The following is a 12,711-nucleotide window of genomic DNA, read 5'->3' as shown; positions in this document are numbered from 1 at the left end:
GTCTCGTGCTCGGTGGGGGAGTTCTCTTTTTTGGTTAGGATACATGTCTAGTTCTTGCAGTTTTTTCTGTGTATCAGTCTCTGTGGTATTTTAGCTTGCTCTGCTCCCTGGGTAGATAGATAGCTATACTCTGGCGTGATAGCAGTCTCATCCCGAGAATGCATGTCGGTGTCTGTGCCGCTCTAGCTGTCTCGTGCTATGTGGGGGGGGTTCTCTTTTTTGGTTAGGATACATGTCTAGTTCTTGCAGTTTTTTCTGTGTATCAGTCTCTGTGGTATTTTAGCTTGCTCTGCTCCCTGGGTAGATAGATAGCTATACTCTGACGTGATAGCAGTCTCATCCCGAGAATGCATGTGGGTGTCTGTGCCGCTCTAGCTGTCTCGTGCTAGGTGGGGGGGGTTCTCTTTTTTGGTTAGGATACATGTCTAGTTCTTGCAGTTTTTTCTGTGTATCAGTCTCTGTGGTATTTTAGCTTGCTCTGCTCCCTGGGTAGATAGATAGCTATACTCTGGCGTGATAGCAGTCTCATCCCGAGAATGCATGTGGGTGTCTGTGCCGCTCTAGCTGTCTCGTGCTAGGTGGGGGGGTTCTCTTTTTTGGTTAGGATACATGTCTAGTTCTTGCAGTTTTTTCTGTGTATCAGTCTCTGTGGTATTTTAGCTTGCTCTGCTCCCTGGGTAGATAGATAGCTATACTCTGGCGTGATAGCAGTCTCATCCCGAGAATGCATGTGGGTGTCTGTGACGCTCTAACTGTCTCGTGCTAGGTGGGGGGGGTTCTCTTGTTTGGTTAGGATACATGTGGAGTTCTTGCAGTTTTTTCTGTGTATCAGTCTCTGTGGTATTTTAGCTTGCTCTGCTCCCTGGGTAGATAGATAGCTATACTCTGGCGTGATAGCAGTCTCATCCCGAGAATGCACGTGGGTGTCTGTGACGCTCTATCTGTCTCGTGCTCGGTGGGGGAATTCTCTTTTTTGGTTAGGATACATGTCTAGTTCTTGCAGTTTTTTCTGTGTATCAGTCTCTGTGGTATTTTAGCTTGCTCTGCTCCCTGGGTAGATAGATAGCTATATTCTGGCGTGATAGCAGTCTCATCCCGAGAATGCATGTGGGTGTCTGTGCCACTCTAGCTGTCTCGTGCTAGGTGGGGGGGTTCTCTTTTTTGGTTAGGATACATGTCTAGTTCTTGCAGTTTTTTCTGTGTATCAGTCTCTGTGGTATTTTAGCTTGCTCTGCTCCCTGGGTAGATAGATAGCTATACTCTGACGTGATAGCAGTCTCATCCCGAGAATGCATGTGGGTGTCTGTGCCACTCTAGCTGTCTCGTGCTAGGTGGGGGGGGGGGTTCTCTTTTTTGGTTAGGATACATGTCTAGTTCTTGCAGTTTTTTCTGTGTATCAGTCTCTGTGGTATTTTAGCTTGCTCTGCTCCCTGGGTAGATAGATAGCTATACTCTGGCGTGATAGCAGTCTCATCCCGAGAATGCATGTGGGTGTCTGTGCCGCTCTAGCTGTCTCATGCTAGGTGGGGGGGTTCTCTTTTTTGGTTAGGATACATGTCTAGTTCTTGCAGTTTTTTCTGTGTATCAGTCTCTGTGGTATTTTAGCTTGCTCTGCTCCCTGGGTAGATAGATAGCTATACTCTGGCGTGATAGCAGTCTCATCCCGAGAATGCATGTGGGTGTCTGTGCCGCTCTAGCTGTCTCGTGCTAGGTGGGGGGGGGGTTCTCTTTTTTGGTTAGGATACATGTCTAGTTCTTGCAGTTTTTTCTGTGTATCAGTCTCTGTGGTATTTTAGCTTGCTCTGCTCCCTGGGTAGATAGATAGCTATACTCTGGCGTGATAGCAGTCTCATCCTGAGAATGCATGTCGGTGTCTGTGCCGCTCTAGCTGTCTCGTGCTAGGTGGGGGGGTTCTCTTTTTTGGTTAGGATACATGTCTAGTTCTTGCAGTTTTTTCTGTGTATCAGTCTCTGTGGTATTTTAGCTTGCTCTGCTCCCTGGGTAGATAGATAGCTATACTCTGGCGTGATAGCAGTCTCATCCCGAGAATGCATGTGGGTGTCTGTGCCGCTCTAGCTGTCTCGTGCTAGGTGGGGGGGTTCTCTTTTTTGGTTAGGATACATGTCTAGTTCTTGCAGTTTTTTCTGTGTATCAGTCTCTGTGGTATTTTAGCTTGCTCTGCTCCCTGGGTAGATAGATAGCTATATTCTGGCGTGATAGCAGTCTCATCCCGAGAATGCATGTGGGTGTCTGTGCCACTCTAGCTGTCTCGTGCTAGGTGGGGGGGTTCTCTTTTTTGGTTAGGATACATGTCTAGTTCTTGCAGTTTTTTCTGTGTATCAGTCTCTGTGGTATTTTAGCTTGCTCTGCTCCCTGGGTAGATAGATAGCTATACTCTGACGTGATAGCAGTCTCATCCCGAGAATGCATGTGGGTGTCTGTGCCGCTCTAGCTGTCTCGTGCTAGGTGGGGGGGGGGTTCTCTTTTTTGGTTAGGATACATGTCTAGTTCTTGCAGTTTTTTCTGTGTATCAGTCTCTGTGGTATTTTAGCTTGCTCTGCTCCCTGGGTAGATAGATAGCTATACTCTGGCGTGATAGCAGTCTCATCCCGAGAATGCATGTGGGTGTCTGTGCCGCTCTAGCTGTCTCGTGCTAGGTGGGGGGGGTTCTCTTTTTTGGTTAGGATACATGTCTAGTTCTTGCAGTTTTTTCTGTGTATCAGTCTCTGTGGTATTTTAGCTTGCTCTGCTCCCTGGGTAGATAGATAGCTATACTCTGGCGTGATAGCAGTCTCATCCCGAGAATGCATGTGGGTGTCTGTGACGGCTCTATCTGTCTCGTGCTAGGTGGGGGAGTTCTCTTTTTTGGTTAGGATACATGTCTAGTTCTTGCAGTTTTTTCTGTGTATCAGTCTCTGTGGTATTTTAGCTTGCTCTGCTCCCTGGGTAGATAGATAGCTATACTCTGGAGTGATAGCAGTCTCATCCCAAGAATGCATGTCAGTGTCTGTGCTGCTCTAGCTGTCTCGTGCTAGGTGGGGGGGTTCTCTTTTTTGGTTAGGATACATGTCTTGATCTTGCAGTTTTTTCTGTGTATCAGTCTCTGTGGTATTTTAGCTTGCTCTGCTCCCTGGGTAGATATATAGCTATACTCTGGCGTGATAGCAGTCTCATCCCGAGAATGCATGTGGGTGTCTGTGCCGCTCTAGCTGTCTCGTGCTAGGTGGGGGGGTTCTCTTTTTTGGTTAGGATACATGTCTAGTTCTTGCAGTTTTTTCTGTGTATCAGTCTCTGTGGTATTTTAGCTTGCTCTGCTCCCTGGGTAGATAGATAGCTATACTCTGACGTGATAGCAGTCTCATCCTGAGAATGCATGTGGGTGTCTCTGCCGCTCTAGCTGTCTCGTGCTAGGTGGGGGGGGGTTCTCTTTTTTGGTTAGGATACATGTCTAGTTCTTGCAGTTTTTTCTGTGTATCAGTCTCTGTGGTATTTTAGCTTGCTCTGCTCCCTGGGTAGATAGATAGCTATACTCTGGCGTGATAGCAGTCTCATCCCGAGAATGCATGTGGGTGTCTGTGCCGCTCTAGCTGTCTCGTGCTAGGTGGGGGGGTTCTCTTTTTTGGTTAGGATACATGTCTAGTTCTTGCAGTTTTTTCTGTGTATCAGTCTCTGTGGTATTTTAGCTTGCTCTGCTCCCTGGGTAGATAGATAGCTATACTCTGGCGTGATACCATTCTCATCCCGAGAATGCATGTGGGTGTCTGTGCCGCTCTAGCTGTCTCGTGCCTAGGTGGGGGGGTTCTCTTTTTTGGTTAGGATACATGTCTAGTTCTTGCAGTTTTTTCTGTGTATCAGTCTCTGTGGTATTTTAGCTTGCTCTGCTCCCTGGATAGATAGATAGCTATACTCTGGCGTGATAGCAGTCTCATGTTGAGAATACATGTGGGTGTCTGTGCAGCTCTGGCTGTCTCGTGTTCAGGTGGTGGGTATCATTGTTTCTCTAGCTGTCTTTTGTTACCTCAGATGGTATCCGTGGAGTTTTACTTGTGTCGATAGGTTTTCTGTGGCGTGAGCTGTCTCTTTCTTTTGGAGAGTATTTGTGGCACCGGAGCTGTCTGTCTGTGACCAGCTAAACTGCCTATTGTGCTGTGGGTGTGTTTTTGTGAAGTAATCATTATTGTCTCATGTTCTGTGAGTGGGTGCCCTCCGGAACATAAGATGTATCTTTTTCCGTAGGTTTGCTTCTCTGTTATGTAGATTGAGCTGTCTCTTATTCAGTGTTTGGGTGTGCACTGCACCTCTGTACCTCTTGTTCTTTGAGAGTTGTCTCTTTTCCCACACAGTGTGCCTGTGGGGCTGTCTCTTGTTTTGTGGCATAGTGTCTGTGGATCCCTAGCTGTCTCTGGTTCTGCTGCAGTCTATGTTCTCATTCTGGGAGTGTACGTCTCTGCCATAGTATGCTGATGTCTCTGAGCTAAATAAATAATAACACCACGTGTTCATGTGGTGCTTCGTGTCGGATTCCTCTCGCATGTAAGTGCCGTGATTGCAGGTGTTATTGTTGCTCTAATATTCATGTCGTGTGGTCCTGACAGGGTTCCACCCTGTGTCCTGTAAGCAGCACACAGATGTCAAGTGAGAGCGCTTACCTCCCTGAGCTATCGTCCCTGCTGGTAGGGTTCCTTATTCTGTGGGCGGGGCGAGGGTCTATCTAGAGTTCGGTGCTGTATTTCATCATATGGTGTCTTGCTCCATTTGTTGGTCTCTCTAGCATGCACTGGTAGGTAGATGTCTCTGCGGTGACACAATAGCAGCCTCTTTTTTTGGTGGGTAGGTCGGTGTCTCTAGAGTCTTTAGCTGTCTCTTTTTCACTGTATGTATGGGCGTCCCTGTTGCATATCCGCATTTCTCCTACTGTCTTTTGTTACCTATTGTTGTGGTTTGGACAGCTTGACTTGTCTGTATTTCAGGGTCGGTGCCTCCGTTGTGGAGCGGTATCTATCTCTTTTTTAGTGGGTGGGTCTCTGTGGCGCTTGAGCTGTCTCTCATTGTTTGGCAGGGGTACCTATTGAGCATGAGTTGTCTGTTGTTCGGTGGCTGGGTGCCTGTAGACGATGAACGGTCTCTTTTTCTGTGAATTGTTATCGCTAGCGTACTAGCTGTCCTTTGCTTCATCGGGTAGTCATGGAGCTGTTCTTTGGAGGAAGGGGGAGAGGTTAGCATCTGAGAATTTCTCGCTGTCTCTTGCTGAATGGGTGTGTCTCTAGAGGCCTCCCGCTGTCTCTTGTTCTGTGGCTGGGAGTCTAGTATAAGGTAACATGGTTTTGTGTCTCTGTTATTGGTTGCTAGCTGCCTCATGGTCGTTGGGTGGGTGTTTCTTTTTCTGTAGATGGGTGTCTTTCACCTAGGTCATGGGGTGTGTAGAGCAGTTGTTGGTGTCTGTGGCGCTCTTGCTACCCCTCACTCAGTGTTCTGGGTATCCGTGCAGCTCTAGCGGTTTGCTGCACTGTAGTGAGGTGAGGCGGCTTAGAATCCGGCTCTTGGCCATGGGTGCAGATCTGTTGTATTGGATCTGTCTTTTTTCCTGCAAACCAGTCCCCGGAGAGCTCAAGCTGTCTCTTGCCCGTTTAATGGAGGACATACTCTTGTTTGGTAGTTGAGTGCCCATGGAGCTGTAACTGTCCATTTTGTCTATGTAGGTGTCTGTGGTAGTGTGTTGTCTCACGCTCCCTGGGTATGGCGCCTCTGCAGTGCCTGTGCCAGTCCTTTGTTTCTGTTAATGGCGTTTTACCTGTTGGTGGCTGTCAGGAGTATTCTATTTTTCTTTTATTCACTGCAAAGGCATTTATTGACATTTCATTGTGTGCATGTTCGTTGGTGGATGTATCTTCTTTGTAAAGATCGTTGCCTTTTCAAAAGTGGTGACTGTCTATGGCTCTTGGACAGCCTCTTGACGCACAGGGTGTTTGTTGTTTTCTGGGTGGGTATCCGTAGAGCAGTACGTTGTCACTTGGTCAGTGAGTCGGGGTCCTTGGAACACCGAATGTCTCTGGTTCCACTGGTAGATTTCTCTGTTGTGGAGACGTAGCTGCTACATGTTGGTGGGTAGATGTCTGGGGTGCAGAAGCTAGCTCTTGTGTGGAGATTGGTCTATTGTTCAATGGGACTGGGTAGGTGTCTGCGAAGAGCTGACTGTCTCAGGTTCCATGTATAAATCTCTGAATCTAGATGTCTATTTTTGGAGTGTAACAGTCTCTTGTTCTCTGGGTAGGTGGATGTGGCGCTTGAGCTGCTGTGTTTTTCTTGGGCGGCTATCGCAGCATATTTAGCTTTCTTGTGTTCCGTAAAGCGCTGGAGCAATCTCCTGTTCGAGGGTACGCATTTGTGGTGCTCAAGCGGTCTGGCGTTCGGTGTGTAGGTGTCTGTGGAGATGGTGTGACCTCCTGTTTGGCGGGCAGGTATTTCTAGTGCTCAAGCTGTCCTGCGATCTGTGTGTAGGTGTCTGTGGAGATGGAGTAACCTCCTGTTTGGCGGGCAGGTATTTCTGGTGCTGAAGCGGTCCTGTGTTCTGTGTGTAGGTGTCTGTGGAGATGGAATAACCTCCTGTTTGGCGGGCAGGTATTTCTGGGGCTCAAGCTGTCCTGCGATCTGTGTGTAGGTGTCTGTGGAGATGGAATAACCTCCTGTTTGGCGGGCAGGTATTTCTAGTGCTCAAGCTGTCCTGCGATCTGTGTGTAGGTGTCTGTGGAGATGGAGTAACCTCCTGTTTGGCAGGCAGGTATTTCTGGTGCTCAAGCGGTCCCGTGTTCTGTGTGTAGGTGTCTGTGGAGATGGAGGAACCTCCTGTTTGGTGGGCAGGTATTTCTGGTGCTCAAGCGGTCCTGTGTTCTGTGTGTAGGTGTCTGTGGAGATGGAATAACATATTGTTTGGCGGGCAGGTATTTCTGGGGCTCAAGCTGTCTTGTGTTCTGTGTGTAGGTGTCTGTGGAGATGGAGGAACCTCCTGTTTGGTGGGCAGGTACTTCTAGTGCTCAAGCTGTCCTGTGATCTGTGTGTAGGTGTCTGTGGAGATGGTGTGACCTCCTGTTTGGCGGGCAGGTATTTCTAGTGCTCAAGCTGTCCTGCGATCTGTGTGTAGGTGTCTGTGGAGATGGAGTAACCTCCTGTTTGGCGGGCAGGTATTTCTGGTGCTGAAGCGGTCCTCTGTTCTGTGTGTAGGTGTCTGTGGAGATGGAATAACCTCCTGTTTGGCGGGCAGGTATTTCTGGGGCTCAAGCTGTCCTGCGATCTGTGTGTAGGTGTCTGTGGAGATGGAATAACCTCCTGTTTGGCGGGCAGGTATTTCTGGTGCTGAAGCGGTCCTCTGTTCTGTGTGTAGGTGTCTGTGGAGATGGAATAACCTCCTGTTTGGCGGGCAGGTATTTCTGGGGCTCAAGCTGTCCTGCGATCTGTGTGTAGGTGTCTGTGGAGATGGAATAACCTCCTGTTTGGCGGGCAGGTATTTCTAGTGCTCAAGCTGTCCTGCAATCTGTGTGTAGGTGTCTGTGGAGATGGAGTAACCTCCTGTTTGGCAGGCAGGTATTTCTGGTGCTCAAGCGGTCCCGTGTTCTGTGTGTAGGTGTCTGTGGAGATGGAGGAACCTCCTGTTTGGTGGGCAGGTATTTCTGGTGCTCAAGCGGTCCTGTGTTCTGTGTGTAGGTGTCTGTGGAGATGGAATAACATATTGTTTGGCGGGCAGGTATTTCTGGGGCTCAAGCTGTCTTGTGTTCTGTGTGTAGGTGTCTGTGGAGATGGAGGAACCTCCTGTTTGGTGGGCAGGTACTTCTAGTGCTCAAGCTGTCCTGTGATCTGTGTATAGGTGTCTGTGGAGATGGTGTGACCTCCTGTTTGGCGGGCAGGTATTTCTAGTGCTCAAGCTGTCCTGCGATCTGTGTGTAGGTGTCTGTGGAGATGGAGTAACCTCCTGTTTGGCGGGCAGGTATTTCTGGTGCTGAAGCGGTCCTCTGTTCTGTGTGTAGGTGTCTGTGGAGATGGAATAACCTCCTGTTTGGCGGGCAGGTATTTCTGGGGCTCAAGCTGTCCTGCGATCTGTGTGTAGGTGTCTGTGGAGATGGAATAACCTCCTGTTTGGCGGGCAGGTATTTCTAGTGCTCAAGCTGTCCTGCAATCTGTGTGTAGGTGTCTGTGGAGATGGAGTAACCTCCTGTTTGGCAGGCAGGTATTTCTGGTGCTCAAGCGGTCCCGTGTTCTGTGTGTAGGTGTCTGTGGAGATGGAGGAACCTCCTGTTTGGTGGGCAGGTATTTCTGGTGCTCAAGCGGTCCTGTGTTCTGTGTGTAGGTGTCTGTGGAGATGGAATAACATATTGTTTGGCGGGCAGGTATTTCTGGGGCTCAAGCTGTCCTGTGTTCTGTGTGTAGGTGTCTGTGGAGATGGAGGAACCTCCTGTTTGGTGGGCAGGTACTTCTAGTGCTCAAGCTGTCCTGTGATCTGTGTGTAGGTGTCTGTGGGGATGGAGTGACCGCCTGTTTGGTGGGCAGGTATTTCTATTTATTTATTTGTTTATTTATTTATGCATTTATACAGCGCGCCTAGCCCATAGGCACCTGGGCGCTAACACATACATTTTAAATTAAGCTTAAGAATATGGTCACAAGTTTACAGTTCTTCAGTACATTACATATAATATTTACAAAATATACATGGCATATAATTGCACAAAATCTTACAGATTTAATGGTACATTGAATATAATACATACATGTCTGGGGTGCAGAAGCTAGCTCTTGTGTGGAGATTGGTCTATTGTTCAATGGGACTGGGTAGGTGTCTGCGAAGAGCTGACTGTCTCAGGTTCCATGTATAAATCTCTGAATCTAGATGTCTATTTTTGGAGTGTAACAGTCTCTTGTTCTCTGGGTAGGTGGATGTGGCGCTTGAGCTGCTGTGTTTTTCTTGGGCGGCTATCGCAGCATATTTAGCTTTCTTGTGTTCCGTAAATAGCTGACTGAAGCGCTGGAGCAATCTCCTGTTCGAGGGTACGCATTTGTGGTGCTCAAGCGGTCTGGCGTTCGGTGTGTAGGTGTCTGTGGAGATGGAGTAACCTCCTGTTTGGCGGGCAAGTATTTCTGGTGCTCAAGCTGTCTTGCGTTCTGTGTGTTGGTGTCTGTGGAGATTGTGTGACCTCCTGTTTGGCGGGCAGGTATTTCTGGTGCTCAAGCTCTCCTGCGTTCTGTGTGTATGTGCCTGTGGAGATGGAGTAACCTCCTGTTTGGCGGGCAGGTATTTGTGGTGCTCATGCGGTCCTGCGTTCTGTGTGTAGGTGTCTGTGGAGATGGTGTAACTTCCTGTTTGGCGGGCAGGTATTTCTGGGGCTCAAGCTGTCCTGCGTTCTGTGTGTTGGTGTCTGTGGAGATTGTGTGACCTCCTGTTTTGCGGGCAGGTATTTCTGGTGCTCAAGTTGTCCTGCGTCTGTGTGTATGTGCCTGTGGAGATGGAGTAACCTCCTGTTTGGCGGGCAGGTATTTCTGGTGCTGAAGCTGTCCTGCGTTCTGTGTGTAGGTGTCTGTGGAGATGGTGTAACCTCCTGTTTGGAGGGCAGGTATTTCTGGTGCTCAAGCAGTCCTGTGTTCTGTGTGTAGGTGTCTGTGGAGATGGAATAACCACTTGTTTGTCGGGCAGGTATTTCTGGTGCTCAAGCTGTCCTGTGTTCTGTGTGTAAGTGTCTGTGGAGATGGTTTAACCTCCTGTTTGGCTGGCAGGTGTTTCTGGGGCTCAAGCTGTCCTGTGTTCTGTGTGTAGGTGTCTGTGGAGATGGAGGAACCTCCTGTTTGGTGGGCAGGTATTTCTAGTGCTCAAGCTGTCCTGTGTTCTGTGTGTAGGTGTCTGTGGAGATGGAGTGACCGCCTGTTTGGTGGGCAGGTATTTCTATTTATTTATTTGTTTACTTATTTATGCATTTATACAGCGCGCCTAGCACATAGGCATCTGGCCGCTAACACATACATTTTAAATTAAGCTTAAGAATATGGTTACAAGTTTACAGTTCTTCAGTACATTGCATATAATATTTACAAAATATACATGGCATATCATTGCACAAAATCTTACAGATTTAATGGTACATTGAATACAATATATACAACAGTGGGCAGTTACTAAGGGTCATCTAAAGAGGAGAGTTTTTAGCTTTTTTCTAAAAGACCAGAATGAAGTGTCATTTCTCAGGTGGTGATGGAGGGCATTCCACAGTTAGGCGCTATTACTGGAAAGCTAGAACCTCCTGCTTTCTGTCTCCTGAACCTGGGTATACCGAGCAGGTTGGTGTATGCAGTCCGGGTTGGTCTATTGGAGCTAACTTTGCAAATGAGGTCTCTAAGGTATTTTGGCGCCTTCTTCACAATACATTTGTGTGTCATCATTAGGATTTTAAAGTTAATTCTGTCCTGGACAGGGAGCCAGTGAATGTTTCTTCTAATGGAGGAGATATGGTTGTGTCTTGGGATATTAAGGGCAGCCCTTACGGCATTGTTTTGTAATATTTGTAACTTTTTCATGTTTCTGATACTAGTTCTGGCGAAGAGAGAATTGCAATAATCAATCTTAGACAATATCAATGCTCTTGCCAGAGTGATTGTATTTTCAGGAGAGAGAAAAGGGTGGCTTGCTCTTATCAGTTTGGCTGTGTACGTAGTTGAAGAGAACACATCATGTATTTGTCTGTTTAACATAAGCTCAGAGTCGGAGTAGACACCTAGAGTTTTTATTTCGCTGGCTACTGGGATAATATTGCCATCGATAATGAATGATTTGTACTGTTGAGGGAGGTTATTGAGTTTCGTTTTGTTGCCGATTATGATAAGCTCCGTCTTATCATCATTGAGGCATAATTCATTGCTTGCCATCCAGGCTTGGATTGCAAGGTATATTTTGTTTACATTTTTGGAATCAGTGTGGTAGCATCCGGTGATTTGTATGAGAATATGGGTATCATCTGCATAGTTAGTATACGAGATACCCATGTTGTCAAGTTTGTTGAATAGGAGTTTAGTAAATGTGTTATAGAGAGTCAGTGAAATGCATGAGCCTTGTGGTACCCCACAAGTTACCGGGACAGGCTGGGCTGCTGCAGAGTCAGGAAAGACTCTTATGTTCCTGTTAGATAATAATGATCTAATCCAGTAAATGGCTTCTAATGAGAAGTGGGCTGCGGTGTCCAAATGTTGGCATAGGATGTCATGGTTTACTAAGTCAAACGCAGCAGAAAGATCTAATAGTAGAAGGATGCACATTTTCCCATTTTCCTTGTAGTGATATATTTGCGTCTTCAAATCAAGCAAGGCTGTCTCCATGCCATGACCTGGTCTGAAGCCAGATTGTCTTAAACCTAAGAGGTGGCTATCCTTGAGGTATTTTGGATTTGCAGGTAAGCTGCACGATCTAATATTTTGAGCAGGAAGGGGATAGTTGTGATAGGTCGATAGTTTGTTGGGGTATTAGGGTGTAATGTAGGTTTTTTAAGCAAGGGTAGGACCTAAGCTGTTTTTAGGTCATTAGGGATTATGTTAAAGGCGAATGAGTTATTGATGAGCCTGGTGACAAAAGGTGCAAGTTCCGGTGCACAGTCTTTTACCAAGGTTGCAGGGCACGTGTCTCCTTTACATCTGGAAGGTTTTAAACATTTGATGATATTTATTGTGTCTAGCGTAGTAAGTGGAGTAAAAGAGAATTTAGTTACCTTAGGGTATCTGTTGGGAGGTCTGTAAGTGGTAAGGTTGGGTTAATGTTGAGTTTACATTATTTTTTGTTCTATTTTAGATTGTATGAGTGAGATTTTGTCAGCAAGGGAATTCTGGACATTACCGCACCATTGTGCATCTTTAATCGTGTGATCAGCCGTGGAAGCTGGGGATTCTAGTTCCCTGACAATTGGGAATAATTCTCCAGTATTAGATTGGGCATTTAGGATTCTGTGATTGTAGACTTCACTTTTGGATTTGATAGGTTTGAGCTTATAATTCTTGGCTATGGTTTTGAACAGGGTTTTATTATCTCGAGATGATGTTTTAATCCATTTGTTTTCAGCTGATCGTTTTTGGGCCTGCAAAACTTTTAGTTGAGGGGTGAACCATGGATTGTTGTGTGCCGGAAGTTTGGACTTTTTGCTTTTTAGAGGGGTGATTTTCTCTATGGCTGCTGTCATAGTTTTGTTATTGTGGCTGACCAGTGTTGATGGGTTACAGTCCAGATGCAGTGGATTTAGGATAGCGGTGAGTAGAGGTAGCAGATTGTCTCAGTTGATATTTTTCATGTTTCTAGATGGGGCCATCAAAGTTGGGTGGTGCTTTTTCGGATATTTGGTAATAATGGTAGTGGTGAATGAGATAATATTATGATCAGACCATGGTGACTGGGTATTGGCCTGGATGGTTGTCGAGCAATTAGTATCAGCTAACCAGTCCTGGGTGTGCCCTTTATCATGGGTTGGTGAGGTAATTCTTTGAGTAAATCCTTGGGCTTCTAGAGAGCTCGCTAGGAGGCTTGCGTTTAGATCTAGGGGATCATACAGTCCTAGGTTGAAATCACCCATGATGATCGCTTTAGTGTGTGGCTTCAAGTTGTGGGCCACAAGTGACGTGATGTCATCTTCAAAGGTAGAAATAGCACCAGGGGGTCTGTAGATGATATGAAGTGTAAGTGTACATAAAAGTGTA

General features: G+C 46.9%; 1 protein-coding gene across 2 annotated transcripts in view; it reads left to right on the top strand.

The window, feature by feature from the left end:
* Positions 1–12,711, top strand: part of LOC138452812 (paired box protein Pax-6-like) — a 244,547-nt gene that overhangs the window by 3,182 nt on the left and 228,654 nt on the right. The window lies entirely within an intron of this gene.

This window comes from Ambystoma mexicanum, chromosome 1p (genome assembly GCF_040938575.1).
Source record: "Ambystoma mexicanum isolate Mex_15411 chromosome 1p, UKY_AmexF1_1, whole genome shotgun sequence".
In the NCBI taxonomy this organism is placed as follows: Eukaryota; Metazoa; Chordata; class Amphibia; order Caudata; family Ambystomatidae; genus Ambystoma; species Ambystoma mexicanum.
The sequence above is the reverse complement of the archived record's forward strand: the minus strand, read 5'-3'. Positions and strand labels throughout refer to the sequence as shown.